Here is a 19,017-nt window from a genome sequence, read left to right on the forward strand (position 1 = left end):
CACTTCTTTTAAGATGCAGCTTGGGCACCAAGCAATTGTCTTTCCCAATTCCTCCAATCACCCTGTATATATACACGTGTATTTGTATGTATTAACTTTATATTTATGCTGCATATGTTTTTCTATGTACTCTTTATCTTCTCTATTAGAAGATTGTTCATTGTTAATAGGGATTGTTTCAATCTTTGTACCAAATCTCTTACACCATGCCTTGTATATAACTTATTGTTGAGCCATTTTTCAACCATATCTGGGTCTTTACAACCCCAAATGAGGTTTTCTTGGTAAAGAATAGTTTTTATTTCCTTCTCCAGTTCATTTTACCCATGAGAAACTGAGGCAAACAGAGTTACGAGACTTACGCAGGGTCACACAGCTAGTGACTGTTTAAGGCCAAATTTGGACTTAGGAAGGGGAACCTTCTGACTTTAGGCCTGGCATTTTTTATATTTATATATATATATATATATATATATATATATATATATATATATGTGTGTGTGTGTGTGTGTGTGTGTGTATGTATATATTTATATATATATATATAAAACGATGAAGGAAGTCAGAGACAAATGTTCTTTTTTCTCTTCTCCTCTCACTCAGAGGAGAATGTAAAAAGGTATTAATAAGACATCAAAGCCCTGCAAGAAGGCACTCTTGGGTAAAATATTTTTATACAGCAGGCACTCAAACACTTGGATGAATGAAATTTTTTGCCAAGGCATCTTTTCATAAAAGCATAGATTATTAAAACTGGAAGGGACTTTAAAAAAAACTAGTCCATTTTAAAGATGAGGAAACTGAGTTTCAGGGAAAATGAGTGGGTAGGCCATGGTCATATAACTACTTAGTTGCAAAGTTGGATCTTAAATCTATGACACTTAATTCAGTGCTTCTTTCACCATATTACTTCCCCTCACCACCACAAACTATACTTATTTCTCTCAAGTTTCAGTGGTGCCGAAGTGGAAAAAAAAAACCCTCAATATATAAATAATATGTTTTAAATTAAGAACTAAATGAAATGTTAATTTGATTTATTTTAGAGGAAAGCTGGGTACTTTGGTTGGACAATTTTAAAAAACAAACTTGGGTTCCAGTTTAAACTGGTTCAGTAGCTTTTACTTGTTGTTAAATGCAATTTAGGTCAAGGTTCAATAAAGTAAAATTTGGGTCTTGCAAATTTGTCCTATATACGCTACATTTTTTTTGTCCTTGTTCTAAAACTGATACAAATGCTAAACTGTTTAGCCCATCATTCTCTTATCTTTGAATTCAAGACATCCTTCTTCTCTCGATTCAATTTTGTTCTTTTCCACAGTGATAATTTTACATTATAGTAACAAATGAAAACTTTTAAAAAGTCTAATCTAAACTCCTTCAACCCTTTGTTTTCCTCCCCTTTCAAATATCATTACCAGTAATCTAGTGTTTAGTAGCCTAACTCACATTAGAAATATAGCAAGATTGAATAAGAAATTGGAGAATTACCGGAAGTAGAAACAGAAAAGCCAGAATTAAAAATAGTTGGAGTATACTATTGTACATATAATAAGGCAAGATTAAATTAGAGCTAAGCAAAATGTGTTCAGAGAAACTAAATTCTGTTCATGCTGACCTTTCAAGAGGGGAAATTAGCAAGAAAAAATATATACAAGTCAGTGCAAAAAATCAGATAAATGAAGAATTGTGGGTAAGAAAGCAAACAATGACTCAAGGATAAGTGATATTCTACATAGCGTATAAATATGAGTATTTGAAGAAGGGGATAATTTTTCCCCTGTGGGAGGGGCAGTCTTTTTTGTCATTTCAGTCTTATCTATGATGGTCCATGGCACAGCTGCAATAGGCTGCCAGCACCAAAGTCCCATTTTAATGGACCCTCTGTGCAGGATCTGCCTTACCCCCACCATCATGAGCCTCAGGATGAGCTATCCTGAGTATCTGCACCTGTGCTAAGGTTCAATGGTTATTCAATTGTGTTAAGTCTTCACAACCATATTTGGAGTTTTCATAGCAAAGATACTGGAGTGGTTTGCCATTTCCGTAGCTTATTTTTACAAATGAAAAAAAAACTGAGGTAAACATAATTAAATGACTCGCTTAGGGTCACACAGCTAGTAAGTGTTTAAGGCCGGATTTGAACTTAGGAAGATGAGTAAGAATATTCCAAACTGCAGGCCCTTCTGTGCTACTTACTGCTTAGATGTTCAGCCTGATCCCTAATACTGTGTGCGGCAGGCATAGTTATAACTAGTTGTCTGCTTAGAACCACCCACTGTTGTGCATTTTATAAATGCATGGAAACGTGGAAATAAAAATAACCACTTTTTTGGTACTTTTTTTCTGTACTTTTTACAGACAGCATATGCAAAGTTGGTAGTTTATGAATATAGAAATGTGAGTATTCTTTTTTCAAAGGGGGAACTTGTGGCAGTCCTTGTCTAACTAATTGGAAAAGGAGGTGTGTTTATTTTTAGAAAAGCAGAATAAAATGGAAGGAGACCAAATGGAACTTTCAACCTTATGAATGGCAACTAAAGATTGATTCCAGTCACTCTGATTTTTACAAATTCACATGTAATACCTATTTTAATATAAAAAGAAGAAAAATATATTCTTATGCACTCAAAATTCTACTAGGCATCAAAACCACACAAAACTCACTTTCTTGAATGAAAATAGGAATGATATTTGCTAGCCTGCTTCACAAGAATGATATAAAGCATATTAGTGAAAATACACTACTTTGGTGGATCAAAAAACAACAAAACAAAACTAAAAGAAAACCCCAAACTCTTCCAATGCAAGAAAATTAATTTTAAGATAGTCCATCTTCAGCTTATGTTGGGCTCATTTGTTTTTAAGAATGATATCAACTCACTTTTACATGCCCCTTAAAGTACTACTTTTGAAATACATTAATTTATGATGGCATTGTAAAATAATGGCTATTCTTTAGGTACCACTTAATGTCCACAAGGTGGTGCTGAATTCATTAAAAAAAAAAATCATAGCATTATAGATTTAGAACTAGATTGTGACCTTAGAGGTTACCTAGTCTATACTATCCATTTAGAGATTTTATCAGCTCCCATGGATTGATTTAATTTATAATCTCTAAGCAGAAAACCAAAATATATTAACTACAGGTCATCTTTTCAGTTCTAATCCCACTTTTCCAACTACCTATTGGATATTTCTACTAAGATTTTCTGTAGGCATCTTAATCTCAACATGTCCAAAGTCATTATCTTTTCCTTTCAAATGCTCTTCTCTTTCAAACTTCCGCATAAGAGTTGATGATGTCATCATTCTTCCATTTGCCTAGATTCTCAACCTTAGCATTCTCAACTTTACATATCTAATCTGTTGCCACATATTGCTATCTTTTCAATATCTCATGTATACCTCCCCTTCTCTCCACTCATAGATACTACTCTTAGCTCAGTTTCTCATCTCCCACCTAAATTCTTGCAATAGCCCACTTAGTTTTCCTACCTCAAGTGTCTCTTCACTCCAAGCTAGACTCTAAAAAGCTATACCCAAGTGCATAGATCCCACAGTGTTTATTCCTTCACTACTACCCCACCAATGTCCAGTGGCTCCCTTACATCCAGGAGAAAGCTTTTTGTTTGGCATTTAGGAATATTTACAACCAGTTATCTTTTTTGTTGCGTTTCTAGTCTTCCAGACTCCCTGCAACACATCATGATTCTGCCATACTGGCTGACTTGCTGCTCCTTGTACACACTCTCTGAACCTCCATTGCTGTCCTCCCTCACTTCCGCACTTGATATTCCTGGCTTTCATCAAGATTCAGCTCAAACGCTACCTTCTTTAGGAGGCCTTTTTTTTTTTTGCTACAATTCTCACCCAACCATTTGAGACTTCTCTCAAAGATTCTGATCTACCTCTTCTGTATGAATCCTGTATGTATATTACCTGTTTCCCTGTGGTTTCTCTTATTAGAAAGTCAGTTACTTGAGGGCAAAGATTTGTTGGCTTTTTTTCCTATCCCAATAAATAAGCATCATATAAGCAAAAAGTAATTGCTTAATAAATGATTACAGATTGATCATTCAACCCCCTCATTCTATAAGGGAGGAAAAGGGGGTCCAGAGAGATCAAGCAAAGTTGGTGTGTGAATAAAGAGCCTTTGTTTCCACCTCACTGAGAACCAACACTTTGGTCATAGGGATTTGGGAAAGTTATAGTGCCACAGGTGTGATACACAAATTTGTAAAAACTTGTGACAGACAGGTACATCTCAACTCTTTTCAGAAAGGATCTGCTTGCCAAATTTATCAAAAGAACCTTAGTAGAAGGTTTGTAGTCTCATCTCTGAGGTATGCCTATCACACAAACACCAGGAACTCCATTATAAGGAAGATTACAGTGAAGATGGCTTATGTTTTCTATTAGATCGTAAACTTCCTGACCAGAGACATGTCTGAGTATCCTTTCCACTGTGCACTGCACCCAACAGTCACTTTATTATTTGTTGATGCTAGTGATGTTAAAGTTTTACATATAGTACTCTGGTATATGTCATATATACTTTGTGGTATATAGGACTGGATTATAAACTAGATCATGAAGAGCAGTTAGGTATAATATAACATCGAACTTGAATTCAAAAAGACAGATTTAAATCCTACTTCTGACATTATCAAATCATTTGACCCATGAATACATCAGATAATTCTCTAAGATTTATTTACTAAGTCACAGATGGGTTGCTATTTGCTTTGGTACAAGATTCCCATGCTGATTGTCACAGATCTTTAGCAAATCATTTCTATTTTTGTTTATATTCCCAGTGCCCAACACAGTATCTTATTCATAAGAGGCAGTTAATAAAGGTTTATTGTATTTGGATGTCTCTCAGCAAGACAGCTGAGTGAGTATTTTTGCCTAAATCAGTTCTTCTTCATCTCCACAAAACAGAAATATGTAGAGAGAGATAGAGAGAGAGATAATACAGTAAAATAACAAAGGAGAGGAAAGGAAAGATATTATAACAGAAAAAAAGTCACAGGAAAACCAGTAGGTAAGCTAAAAAACTGATTAAATAAAAAGTCTCCAACTTGATAAATACAACAGAGTAAATAAAAATAAGAACTCTTCAGAAAGAAGCACTATTGTTATAACGTAGTAACTACAATTCAAGCCCCAAAATGGAAAAGCATGACCTTTAACTTCTTATATTGGGCTCATAAGCAACAGTGGTAGAAAGAACGAAGGAACTCTTTAAAAGGAGAATGCAAGAAGACAAATAAGGAAATTCTCTGCTTAGAACATATGTTGTAAGCTTTTAATACATTTGTCAATGCTCTTAAAAAGATAAAAACAAAGACAGAGCATAAAAATGAACCAAGAGAAAATACTAAAGCAAATTAAAAAGAGAGCAAAAAAGCTCTACAACATTTATTTGGCATTTGCAAAAAAGCTTTATAGATGTTACCTCATTTGATTTTAACAATGACATTTTTGTGATAGATACTGTTATTATCCCAATTTTATACATGAAGGATACATTTGAATGTCTGAGCTTAAGTGACTTATCCATAGTCACATGCATAATAAGTATCTGAGGCAAGTCAAACTGAGGTCTTCTTGACTCCAAGTTCTAGTTGCCTATCTTCCACATTACTTAAAAGTACTCGAGTTCTTTATTAACACAGAGCAACTTAACTTTCATACAGCATTTAAGATGATAATCTAAATCTTATTGGCTTTCCATAAAATTTTTTTTAACAAAGACCCAAAGTGAAACCATACCGTCCCTTCCTTATCTTCTGCAAAAGTCCCAGTGCTGAAAATAGCAAAGCACAGAATCCTTAGGATATTTTCTAGAAACCCCAAGTTTAACTCATTTAGAAATGTTGCTACCCAGTTCTAGAGATTCATCATCAAAGATAGTATCTTTAAAGTCACCAGAAGAAAGCAATTCACATATTAAAAAAACAAAACATCAGTTCAAATCACGCAAGATTATTCACCACATAACATAAAAATGCTAGAAATTATATACCAAAACACAATGAAAATCATCCACAATCATAGTGCCTATAAAACTGAACATTCTACATTATGAGGAAAAAATATATAAATTTTTCTTCTATTTGACCCTAGAAGGGCCTAATTTGGTAGAAACTGCAAAGAGGTTATTTTAGCCTCGATGTGAGGTTGAAATTTCTAACAATTAGACCTATATATAAGTGGAATAGGCTATCTGAAGATACCACTAATTTCCTTTCATTTGAAATTTTCAAGTAAAAGCTGGATAATCATTTGTCAAGTATGTTGTAGAAGTATGTTTTATAGGTATGAATAGAACTATACAGCTTCTGGGGTCCCCTCTAAGTCATATTCAGTGATTCTATATTCCTTTTCAGGTCTGAGCAAGGGAAGATTTTTTTTTTTAAGATTACTTTAGTAAAAATAAGATGCAGGAATCAGGGTCTCTTAGAAAGAGGAATATCTATATTTATATGTGAAGGCAAAGTTTCTTTTAAGCAAGATGAATCTTCCCTACCCAGCAAGCTATTCCTTATAACAAAGAATTTTAAGAAGAGATTAAAAAGCAGTCCAGCAGTTATTTAAAAGCAATTAATAAAGACTAACACATTAGCTGAGTCTGACAATTCGTGTAGTGTTCTCAAACTTTTGCCTTTCTCCCAAAAGGAGGGAGGTACATTTGATCATCTTTTAAGATGATCTCCAAGGCACTTTTCAGTTCTAGATCTCTATGGTTTTTTAATTCTCTGCAGCCAAAGTAGAACATTATAATTACTTAGTGTTTAGTTTTGGTTTTGTATTCTTTGAATTCACATTATTATAATTACTGTATGTTTTTTCTCAAGATTCTGCTTACTTTATTCTGACTCAATTTATATAAATCTTTCTATGCTTCTTTGAATTCTTTATATTCACAATTTCTCATGATGTAGTATCCCATTACATTCATGTACCACAATTTGGCCATTTTCTAATTGATGAAGCCTCTTCATTTTCAATCATAAATGTTTGATGATTTATTTTATACGATTCTGCCTTTTCAATTCTTTCTTTGTATGTACTGCAACTACTAACATGAACCCCTTCATTGCATTTTAGATGATCTTTAATTTTAATCTTGAGAGATTGAAATTTGATTTCATGATTTGAAGTCATAAAACATTAGCAGAAGAAGACCAGTTTTAAATATATAGACCTAAGGGCCAGGGATAAACTTGAAGTTATTAAAAAAAGCTTTGTAATTTTTCAAAGATAATCCATCTTCTCTCCTCCTCTTCACTTCTATGTCTAGATCCTAGTCCATATTTAAAACATTTTATTTTATCTAAGAAATTGTTTTGGTTTATATACACACATATACATAAATATGTATTTATAATAATGATAATAATGAGCATTTAGAGTGCTTCAAGGTTTGCAAAACTCTTTGCAATTACTCCTTTTACCTTCATAATAACCCTGGAAAGTAGATGGTGTTATTATCCCAATTTTGTAGATAACAAAACAGAGACAGATGCCCAAGGTCACATAACTAGTAAATTCTGGGTTTGAAATCAGGTCTTTTTGACTTTGGATCTACCACTCTATCCACTGTACCATCAAGATGCCTAGATAAAAACTCTATTAATGTTATTTTAACTTCAATATATGATTATAATGGATAACAAATATTTTTCGTAAGATTGGATTTTCCAATATGCTAGTAAGGGCAGACTCATTTGTTTATAGGCATCATTTATGAAGCTTTGCGTCTAACTCTAGGAAAATAAAACCTACCCAAAGTCACCCACAAACAGGGGCATCTATAATAAATTCCCCTTTAACTTGAACTTTACACTGAATTTCCTTTATGGAATATCTCTGGCAAACAGTTCTCTTATACTTTTTCTGATATTATCTCTGGAAAAATATCTCTGGCAAACAGTTCTTTTATACTTTTTCTGATATTAATGAATGAGTGGGCAGATTTCTGGGCCTGGAGTTAGAAGACCCATCTTTCTAAATTTAGATACTAAATGTGTGATCTGGGCAAGTCACTTACCCTTATTTGCATCAGTTTCCTCATATGTAAATTGAGCTAAAGAAAGAAAATATACTCCAGTGTATTTGCCAAGAAAACCTCAAATGGGATCACAAAGAATTGAACACCACTGAAATGACTGAACAAAGAGGATTGAACAAGCTTATCTCTGTTATATCCTAAAAGGAATCTTGCATATGGGGGATTAAGGCATTATTTTGCTTTATTTAATCAGATCCTTCTTAAAAAGCAGTAAAACAATAATTGTAAGATTTTGTGTTCTCTTCGTGTTTCAAGTCAAATTATGTGATGATAAAGATGTGGTCTAGTTAACCTTATCTTTTGTGAAGGCTTGCCCATCACTATCTAATTTTCTCATAAATGTTGACCTCAAAACATTGTAGATTACAGGAAAAATAGATTTATATCTGGAAAGGACTTTACAAATTAGTTCAAAATATTATCACAAAAATGTCATCAGATGATAAAGTAGGGCTACTGACTTTCTCCGTTACATTGTAAGGAGTCTCGATTTCATTCCTTCAGTGAAGGAATGAAAATTCAACCTTCAGTGCCTTAAAATTGTATCACCTCCAGCATCAAGGTTCTCTATATTAATCTGGCTTAATTGTTCCTCACATTTTTGCTCTCTTTAATGCTTTCTAGGTCCTCAAGAAACACATCTAGGACTATGATGATAGAGTCCAAATGTGGCAACTTTATTGTTCTTGATAGTGAAAAGAGTTCATTATAGAAATACATACATGAACAGACAGACAGATAAATAAATAGAAAGACAGTCAATGAGGTAGATAGATAAATATAATTCCTATCTTTCTATTAGGTATTGTTTTCCCTGTTTCATCCTTAAATGCTATATGAATGATCTGGCTTAGATGAATTTTCCACCAAATTTTCTGGTGGAAATTCCACTGAATTTTCACTTCATTGTTTCTTTCTGCATTTTGATATTATGCTTTTCATAATATTTGACTGTCTCTATATTTAATGAGCAAGTATATAGTCTAAACTAGCATTATCCTGGTTACCATTGCTCTCCATTTGACAGATAGATCAAATGTTTGCTGACTGAGGTGGTTTTTAGGTTTTTTTGATCTTCTTGTTATGTCAGCTGTTTCCCACAGATTAAACTTTTGTTTAACAAGAACTTTTTTTAAGTGTCAATATCTTTCTTCCATCCATTTCTATTTTTCAGGCCGGATGATAATTTTTAAATTGTGTGTAACATTTTTTCTTAATTTTTATTTTTATAAATTTGTAAGTTTTGTTCTAACAAGTTACTGGGCTGATTGTGTGGACTTCTTATTTGGGATTAATGCCAACATCAGTTGCAAGTTATTTATCATCTATTAAAATAGAACAAATTTTATTTTTGGTGATATTATTTAACATTTTACTTCTCTTTATAGGTTGTCTAATCTAAAAACATCAATCAGTTAAAAAGTAAAAGAAAACAGTAGGGTAGGTTTGAATTAGTTTAATTTTCTTATGTGTTTAAAGAAATACAGACTTAGTCGACTAATGTTTTCTTCAGAAAGAAACATCCATAATTATAAATGTCTTGACTTGAGATCGATCTATTGATAAATTATTTTGGTTGTCAAAATGTAGACTTTGCATTTACAATTAATCACAAGTTGTAATAAGTGAATCAATAGTATTTATTACCATACAATAATATGGTCCCATCTTAACTTTTCCAGCTTTGTTATACATTACTTCCGTTTATACAATATGTTCCCCTGACCAGTTCCCATCTTCTGTCTTTGTCTAACAGGCCTGAAATATCCTCTCTTCTGGCATCTTTGCCATTTGGAAATCTCTGGCAGCCATAATTAGGAGGCCAAAAGAGTTTAAAATTTCTGCTGTAGATAACCATTTTTGTTCCATCTGGTCATTAACTACTGTATATAATATACAAAATACATAAACACACACGCATGCACATATATTGCCTCACCTGAAATTTATTGAGGCTAGAGATTGCTTAATTTTTGTATTCGTATCTCTAAGATCTAGTAAAGTGCCTAGAACAGAGTAAAGATTTAGTTTTTTGTTTTTGCTAAGTGACTAGTAAGTTTTGAAGTACCTTTCTTTATTCATTGTTTTGTAGAAAAATGGAAGAACATAGTACTTAGTGTTCAGTCTGAAATCAGACAAGTTCATAGCATAAGAAGTACAAGAGAGTTCTTAGTTGCCTTTCAAGCACAGCTTTGTATGCATGTGTAACCACCAATAAAAATTTAAGCTTTTTGTGAGCAGGAACTTTTTGTTTGGCACAGTATTTAACGCAGTGCCTTGTAAGTGACCAGTCTGCTGTAATGAAACTTTCCACACTTAGCTAGACTGTCTCTAGGGAAAATCAAAACAAAACATACTCTATTGATGGGACCATATTCAAAGCCTTTACAGCATCATAGAATCAGTTTGTACTCTATTAGTATCTTTTAGAACTCAAGAATACCTTCTTGCCAAGATGAAGATTGCATACTTTTTTTTTGTCATGATGTATACATCAAAATGAGAACCAGGAAGGGTAAGTACTTTGCCCAAGATTACACAGTTAGCAAATATTTGACAACAACATTTGAATCCAGATCCTCTGATTCTAGAACATATGTACTTTCTACAATACTAGAAAATATTGCAAGACATTTTATGATAAAAAAAATTTTTAGTATGACTGTGTCAATGCATGGGAAAAAAAAAAAAGACCATTCAAGGAGATACAGTATTTATGTTAAAAACAGTGATAAGTACAGAAGTAAAAGAATCCTTTTTTACATGAAAGAAATGAAGGATGCTTGACTTTACCAAATCTTAAAGCACATTCCAGGCATATCATACTTATAAAAGCTATCTGATACTGTATTTTTAAAAATAGATATCTATTATATATCTAAAAATATATAAGTGGACAAGACATGAATAGCAAATATAACCAGCAATCTAGTCTTCCAAAACTAGAGAGGAAGGAACCCTTTATTCAGTAAGAACTGTTGGAAAAAATGGGTAGTTATTTTTGAAATACAGATTGAAACTGCCAACTTGTGTCCTATACTATAATAAAAACCAAATGAGTAAAAGATCTGAACTTTAAAAATGATACCATTAAAAAGTTAGAAGAGAATGAACTGATATTTTCTCTTCTCACCATCCTTCCCTTCCTCTCCCCTTTTCTCTGTCCTCCATCTAGAAAAATTCATAACCAGAGATGGAATAGAGAAGGGATTATGTAATAGGACAAAAGTAGACAATTTTGATTGTATAAAATTTTAAAGCTTTTGCACAAACAAAAGCAGCATAGGTAGAATAAAAAGAAAAAAACTTGTGGCAAAATTTCTTCTTTATACATCTTTAATAAAAGTCTGACATCTAAAATTAAAAGGGAATTAGGATGTCTTTAAAATTAAGAGCTATTCTCCAATTGATGTACAAGGATCAAAGAATGTCAAACAACACATTTCAAAAGAAATAACTCTCTGTTGGGAAGGAAAATGCCATCTACATCATCCAGAGAGAGAACTATGGAGACAGAATGTGATTGAGGCATACTATTTTCCCTTTTGGGGGGCTTTTTCTTTCTCACGGTTTTCTCCTTGATTTGATTTTTCTTTCACTACATGACCAATATGAAAATATATTTTAAATGATTGTACATGTATAACCTGTAACAGATTGCTTGATGTCTTGGGGGGGGGGGGTGAGGAAAAGAAGGAAAGGGGGAAAAATTGGATCTCAAAGTCAATGGTGAAAACTATCTTTACATGTAATTGAAAAAACCCAAACAACAAATAATAATTATTAAGAACCATGACAAATTGTTCAAAATAACTAATAGAGAAATTTAAATAAAATCAACTCAGGGTGTCACCTTATCCCTAAATTGATGAGTGATTAAATATAGGAAGGATTATGGGAAGATAATCATGCTAAATCATTGCTCCAGAAGCTGTGAATTAATCCAAATGCTCTGAAAAATAGCCTGAAATTATGCAAGACAAATGACTACATTTTTTATGCCACTTGAAATGGAAATTCCACTGCTCTCCTTCTACCCCAGTGGGTTTAATGATAATAAGGAAAGACCCAACTGTTCAAAAATATTCATAACACCACAGCTAGCAACAAAAATCCATAAACTAGCTAAATGTCCAACGATGATAGTATGGCTGAACAAATTGTGACTGTAAATGTAATAGAACGGGCTTCTGCTATAAGGAAGGATAACTCTGACAAATGTTTAGAAACATGGGAAAGCATATGAAATGATGCAAAGTGAAGAAAGCAGAGCCAAAAGAACAACATACCCAACAACTTCCCCAATGTAAATGAAGATACCATGAAAAGACAACTATATTAAGGTGAATACAAAAAGCGCTATCATCATATCATTACATACTCTTTCTTTTCAATAATGGAAAGTTACAGTTATTGTCAACTACAATCAGTATAACAGGAAGATTTTTCATGTGTATTTTCACTGAATATACTTTTGCCAAAGGTTGGGCAAATTTTTTTGTGACAAAATGTATCCCCACAAAAAGACAATTTAAAAAATTTACAAAAGAAATTAGAATTTATATAATTTGACTTTACATCACCTATATTTCCCATTGTATTTCATCTCTTCACCCCTTTCAGATAGTTTCTGATAAAACATAGCTTAATTTAATAGAAATAAACACTGGATTTAGAATCAAGGGGCTTGGCTTTAAATCTCAGCTCTGACATTTTCTAGCCATGGAACTTTGGTCAACTTAATTTCTTTGAGTTTCAGTATCCTCATTTGTAAAAAGAGGATAATAAAAAGCTCTCTCTAACTTGCAGAACTGTGGAGAAAACGAGTTATAAATCTCAAAGCACTAATGAGTTATCATTGTTTTCTCTGATCACTTTTTCACTCACTACTTGATGAAGAAATATATCATGAAACATTTTCCCTTAGTAATTCCCCATTTAATCTCCATTTTTGCTGCTTTGAAAGGGTTGCCTTCAGATGATGGCGCCAGGATCAGTGAATCACAGAATCCAAACACCATTGGTCAAGAACCTTAGAGTTTTTTTAGTCTAACCCTCATGTTTTACATGTAAGAAAATTGAGCCATTGAGAAATAAAGGGTCACAATAGCAAGTCCACCGGATGTCACTGTGAAAACAAAAACCATCTCTTCCTAGAATTCCAAGGAAGCACCATACGTATCTAATTCTCAGAAATCTAAACTCCAGAATACAGTGGCAATTAAAAGGCCAAATGTCTTTCCTAGAGAAATCCCTTTTCCAATGGCACAAATTTAATCTGTATCAAATTGTTTGCTTTCTTGGAGGGAGGGAGAAAAAAGAGGAACATGAGATTTTGCAAAGGTGAATTTTGAAAACTATCTTTGCATATATTTGCAAAAATAAAATACTATTAAAAATTTTTTTAAAAATCCCTTTGCCCCCACTGTTGAATGCAAACTCCCTCTGATGATGGAGATGGGCAACTATTTTCCAATTTATGTCTTAAAGAGTTACCTGGGGTACTGAAGTTAAATGATTTGTTCAGGATGATACCGCCAGCGTTGGGTCAGAGGTAACACTTGGACCCAGGTCTGAGTCTGAGGCCAGATCTCTTTCCACTTTGCAATAGCGTCTTTCAAAGAAATCTTATAAACACATGTCAGCTTCACAGTTGGAGATATAGTGATCTAAGTAGAATGAAAGAAAGAAAGCAAAAAAAGAAAAGGAAAGAAAAAGAGAAAGGCATTGAGAGACCTGTTGTCCATTTGCTACAAGTTTTCTGGTTTTATATATATATGTACATATATATATATTTTTTTAATGGTAATCATTTCTAAGTGCACAACTTATTCTGCTTAAAGCCTATTTTCCATATTCCCAGCAGTCCATACTGAACAGAGAGGTCTTCTCCAAGTAGTTTATTTTCTTGGATGTATCAAACATTCAGACATGAAGTTGATGTGTTACCCACTTTCATAATATCACAAATTTAGAGTTAAAATGGACCTTAGTGGACACCAAGTCCTACCTCATTTTATGGACAAGGAACTAGCTTGAGTTCAAGCTGGGTTTTGAATTCAGGTCTTCCATACATACAAGCTGAGTGACCTATTGACTATAATCCGCTGATTTGTTTTTTTTTCTTTTAAATCTGTTCCAATCATTTAGTTTTCTCTTTTTTTAACTAGACATTTAAGTAAAGATTGAAGCATGTCAGTGATAACCAAATGACTGAACAAACACCCTAATAAACCGTCATTCTTTGACAATAAAAATTAAACCAGTGAATTAATTAAAAATTAAATCAAAACCGTCTACAGAGCAAAATTATTTGGAAATTACCCTCAGTCCCCTACCCCTCATAGAATATGCTGTTTTTGATATACTGATTTTTAAAACGGGGTTCCTAATTTTTTCTAGTTTCTGTGTTTTAATTTCAGAACAAAGGCCCATGGTGTTTGATTGCACAAGAATCCAGCCACACAGAAAATGGCCACAATGTGTTAGAAACATCAACAAAGTCGGCAAGGCACCCTCAGAAACCATTGGGGAATAACAAGCATTGAATTTTCAGAAAGGCGAGAGCCTAGCGTCCAGGTCAAGCTCAAATTGGGGCCAAAATATTTGTTTGCTAAATACCATAAAGGATGACTAAGCACTGGAGGTTTGGTTTTTCTCTCTAAGCAGGCAGTGCCTTGTGAAAAAGAGTCACAGCAACAATGCAGGTGGCAGTTAGAATTTAAGGAAAGAATTTTTTTTTTCAGAGCCAGTTTCTTTTTTGAAACCCCAATAAGGAAAAAGGTTTGGTTTGGTTTTGTTAAACCAGGATGAAACTAAAAGCACCTTATCAGAAACTCTCCAGCCCCACAAAAGAACAGAAACGCTTAAAATAGATTAGTCAGATGTGATTAAAGTTCTCGATACATTTCTTGGAAACATTTAAAAGTAAACAAAATTATATTAAGTATACCACAGATGCACACCAAAAAAGTTATTTCGCATATAGACATGAGATCCTTTGCAAGGAAACAGGAGGAGAAAAGAGATCCATTGAGGGAGGTAGAGATAGTAGAGAACCCAACTTTAAAATACGGTCATACCAAAACCTAAAAACCAAACCAAAACAAACAAATAAATTTTAAAAAACCAAAATAAAATAGGGTCATGTCAGCGAGGAGAACATATCGAGAAGGAAAAAAACGATATCGTCAAAAGCTCACGTGGAAAATGTTGGACTAGCTGATTTTAAGTGTCGTTCCAGCTCTAATATTTTGTGATTTAATGTGTTTACAATTCCAGGATCATAGATTTAGAACTGGAAGGGACTTTAGTGTCAACTAGTCCAATCCCCTCACGCCACAGAAAGGAAATGTAGTCCCATAGTAGTAAATTGACTTGCCCAGAGTCACACACACAGGCAGTGCCAGAGTGGAGATTCAAACTCAGGTCCTAGGATTCCAAATCCAGCGCTTTTCCCACTGCACCAAGCTGCCTCCTGTCTTTCTGTCCAGTTTGGCAAACGGTCCAGTCTGTCAGGCCTTTGCATACCATTCAAGTTGCCCTACAGAACACTGTTTTTACAAGTCGGCTCCGGATCACTGCTTGCCAGGAACAAAAAGTGGTTGCACCCCAAATATGTCAGGGCCCATAATGTTCAAGAGTCCAGTTCCTCGGCGCGGATCGTTTTCCTTTTCGAAAGAGCAAGGCCTCTGGCCGACGTGTCTCCACCGGGCTCAGTACCCTCCATTTTTCTCCTTTTCAGGCAGACATCAGTGCCTGAATCGCTGTACTCTGCTCACCCCACGAGAGGCTCCTCCCTAGCAGATGAAAGCCCCACCAGCCCTCGGAGAGCCAAAAGGGAAAGGCCTGAGCCGTCTACGGAATGCGTTTGCACAACGTTCACAGAGGAATTTATAAATGCCTTTGGTTACAAATGGTCAGATACTCATCTAAGGCACACAGGAAAAACAACAATAATAAAATGGGCCCAGGGTCAAGTTCAAAAAGAAGGAAGTGACGGAGGGGAGTCATCCTGACGAATCCCTGGGTACCTCCTGTTTGTGTAGGGCAAAGGGTGGGGCCAGCCGTGTCCCTGGGGTGGCTGAAATGCTTAAACACATCACTCCAGGGCTTGGGCCCTCGGCAGCTTTCCCAAGCCAAGAGAAGGACCAAGACCCAAATCTGGCATTGTGGGCCCTGCTCGGCTCGGGACAACCCGAGCCCACGCTGCAGGCCAGAAGGCGGATTAAGTGGGAGAAAGAGCCCCGAGCAAGCAACCTGCAACTCTGGGATCAAGTCCCAGTACCCTGTGATCCCAGTGGAACAAGGTGCTTCCCTTCAGAATTAGAGTTTCCTTTCCCTACAAAATGGGAATAAGATTGCTTTTTGTTATCTACTTCATAGGACTACTGTAAAGACAATTATTATTATTATCATCCTCCATCTTGCCCCATAGGCTATTTAATGATCCTCCTAACTTGGTAAATACTCTTTATGAGAGAGAGAAGAAGGAAAGTCTTAAAAGGCAGAAAAAAAGGAATTCTATCAACTGCATTAATTGGCATGAATCTGCATATTTCATAAGATGAAAAATTAAAAACCACATTGTCCCGCAGTGTGGTTGCTGGTAATATGGCAGACAAAGGTCCCCTTTGGAAGAATAGCAATATTCCTACAAGCTTTGCTTGCTGACTGACACACTCTGATCCTGCTCATAAACTACATTAGAGCAGGACCAAGGTGACGACTAGCACATGTTAGACAGAGTATGGTCAAAAAGAATGGCCGAGCAGCAGTGAGGAGCCACTAACTCACTGGGGGATCTCAAGGAGTTCACTTAGCCTTATTTTCCTGTTATAAAATGTGGGTGCTGAGCTAGAATGGCCTGTAAAATTCAGTGGTTCCTTATTTTATTAGGTTTTGGGGGATCTGTGGTCACAGCCTCAATTTTCTCAAAGTATTTCTCTTCCTTATAAGTAATATATCTTTTATCTTAGGGAAGAAAGAAAAAGAAAAAGAAAGGGAGAGAGATGGAGAAAGAGAGAGAGAGAGAGGAAGAGAAAGAAAAAGAGAGAGGGAGAGAAAGAAAAAGAGGGAAAGAGAGAGAATGGGGGAGAGAGAGAGAACAGGGAGAGAGAGAGAATGGGAGAGAGAGAAAATGGAGAGAGAACAGGGAGAGAGAGAGAGAGAGAGAGAGAGAGAGAATGGGGAGAGAGAGAAAACAAGGAGAGAGAGAACGGGGAGAGAGAGAGAGAACGGGGAGAGAGAGAAAACAAGGAGAGAGAGAACGGGGAGAGAGAGAGAACGGGGAGAGAGAGAGAAGGGGAGAGAGAGAGAGAATGGGGAGAGAGAGAGAATGGGGAGAGAAAGAGAATGGGAGAGAGAGAGAGAGAGAGAGAATGGAGAGAGAGAGAACGGGCAGAGAGAGAGAGAGAAAACAGGGAGAGAGAAAATGGGGAGAGAGAGAACGGAGAGAGAGAGAATAAGGAGAGAGAGAGAGAACAGGGAGAGAGACAGAGAGAGAGAGAGAGAGAGAACGGAGAGAGAAAAAATGGGGAGAGAGAGTGGGGAGAGAGAGAAAGAACAGGAGAGAGAAAAATGGGGAGAGAGAGAACGGAGAGAGAGCGAATAAGGAGAGAGAGAGAGAGAGAGAACAGAGAGAGAGAGAGAAGAGAGAGAGAGAGAATGAGGAGAGAGAATGGGGGGAGAGAGAGAGAGAGAGAGAGAGAGAAAATGGGAGAGAGAGAACAGGGAGAGAGGGGAGAGAGAGACAGAGAGAGAGAGAGACAGAGAGAGAGAGAGAGAGAGAGAGAACGGGGAGAGAGAGAATAAGGAGAGAGAGAGAACGGGGGGGGGGATAGAGAGAACGGGTAGAGAGAGAGAGAATGAGGAGAGAGAGAACGGGAGAGAGAGAGAGAGAAAACAGGGAGAGAGAAAATGGGGAGAGAGAGAACGAGAGAGAGAGAATAAGGAGAGAGAGAGAGAACAGAGAGAGAGAGAGAGAGAGAGAGAGAGAGAACGAGAGAGAGAAAATGGGGAGAGAGAGAGAGAGAGAGAAAGAACAGGAGAGAGAAAATGGGAGAGAGAGAACGAGAGAGAGCGAATAAGGAGAGAGAGAGAGAGAGAGAACAGAGAGAGAGAGAGAGAAGAGAGAGAGAGAGAATGAGGAGAGAGAATGGGGGGGAGAGAGAGAGAGAGAGAGAGAGAAAATGGGGAGAGAGAGAACAGGGAGAGAGGGGGAGAGAGACAGAGAGAGAGAGAGAACGGGAGAGAGAGAGAACAAGGAGAGAGAGAGAGAATGGGGAGAGAGAGAGGGAGAGAGAGAGAGAGAGAGAGAAAGAGAACGGGGAGAGAGAGAACAAGGAGAGAGAGAGAGAACGGGGGGGGGGAGAGAGAGAGAGAGAACGGGTAGAGAGAGAGAGAATGGGGAGAGAGAGAATGAATAAGGAGAGAGAGAACAGAGAGAGAGAGAGAGAGAAGAAGGGGAGATAGAGTGGAGGGAGAGAGAGACTGGGGGGAGAGAGAGAATCACAACATAAATGCAACATAATTTCTGAAAGTAAATTTCTAGTAACTGGGTTGTAGAGGGGAAACCTAGAAAGGCTTCATTTAGAAAATGATTCGAGCTGATTTTTGAAGAAAATAAAGGATTTGGGGAGTCATGGTGAAGGGATAGCACATTTCAGGTATGGGGGGATAGTCAATACAAAGATATAGATATGGGAGGGAAATGTTGTGTTTGAAGAAGACTGGATAGGACAGCCCAGATGGACTCCAGGAAACATGAAAGAAGTGATGTATAATGAGATTGAAAAGGCAGACAGGAGCCAGGATATGAAGGGTTTAAAGGCCAAATAAAGTTAAAGTGGATTCTAGAGGCCATAGGGAGCCACAGGCACTTATCAAACAGCAGTGATGTGGACATAACTATACTCTAGAAAAATTACTTA

At 35.9% G+C, this 19,017-nt stretch overlaps 1 protein-coding gene across 5 annotated transcripts in view; it reads right to left on the bottom strand.

The window, feature by feature from the left end:
- Positions 1-19,017, bottom strand: part of ZBTB38 (zinc finger and BTB domain containing 38) — an 89,045-nt gene that overhangs the window by 23,094 nt on the left and 46,934 nt on the right. For 3 of the 5 annotated variants that reach the window (XM_051983363.1, XM_051983362.1, XM_051983364.1), the window contains exon 3: positions 13,583-13,755. The exons of the other annotated variants lie outside the window; for them this stretch is intronic. The gene's annotated coding sequence lies outside the window, so the exon portion shown is untranslated. The remainder of the gene's footprint in view (positions 1-13,582; positions 13,756-19,017) is intronic. 5 annotated transcript variants of the gene reach the window in all.

Source organism: Antechinus flavipes, chromosome 3 (genome assembly GCF_016432865.1).
Source record: "Antechinus flavipes isolate AdamAnt ecotype Samford, QLD, Australia chromosome 3, AdamAnt_v2, whole genome shotgun sequence".
Lineage (NCBI taxonomy): Eukaryota > Metazoa > Chordata > Mammalia > Dasyuromorphia > Dasyuridae > Antechinus > Antechinus flavipes.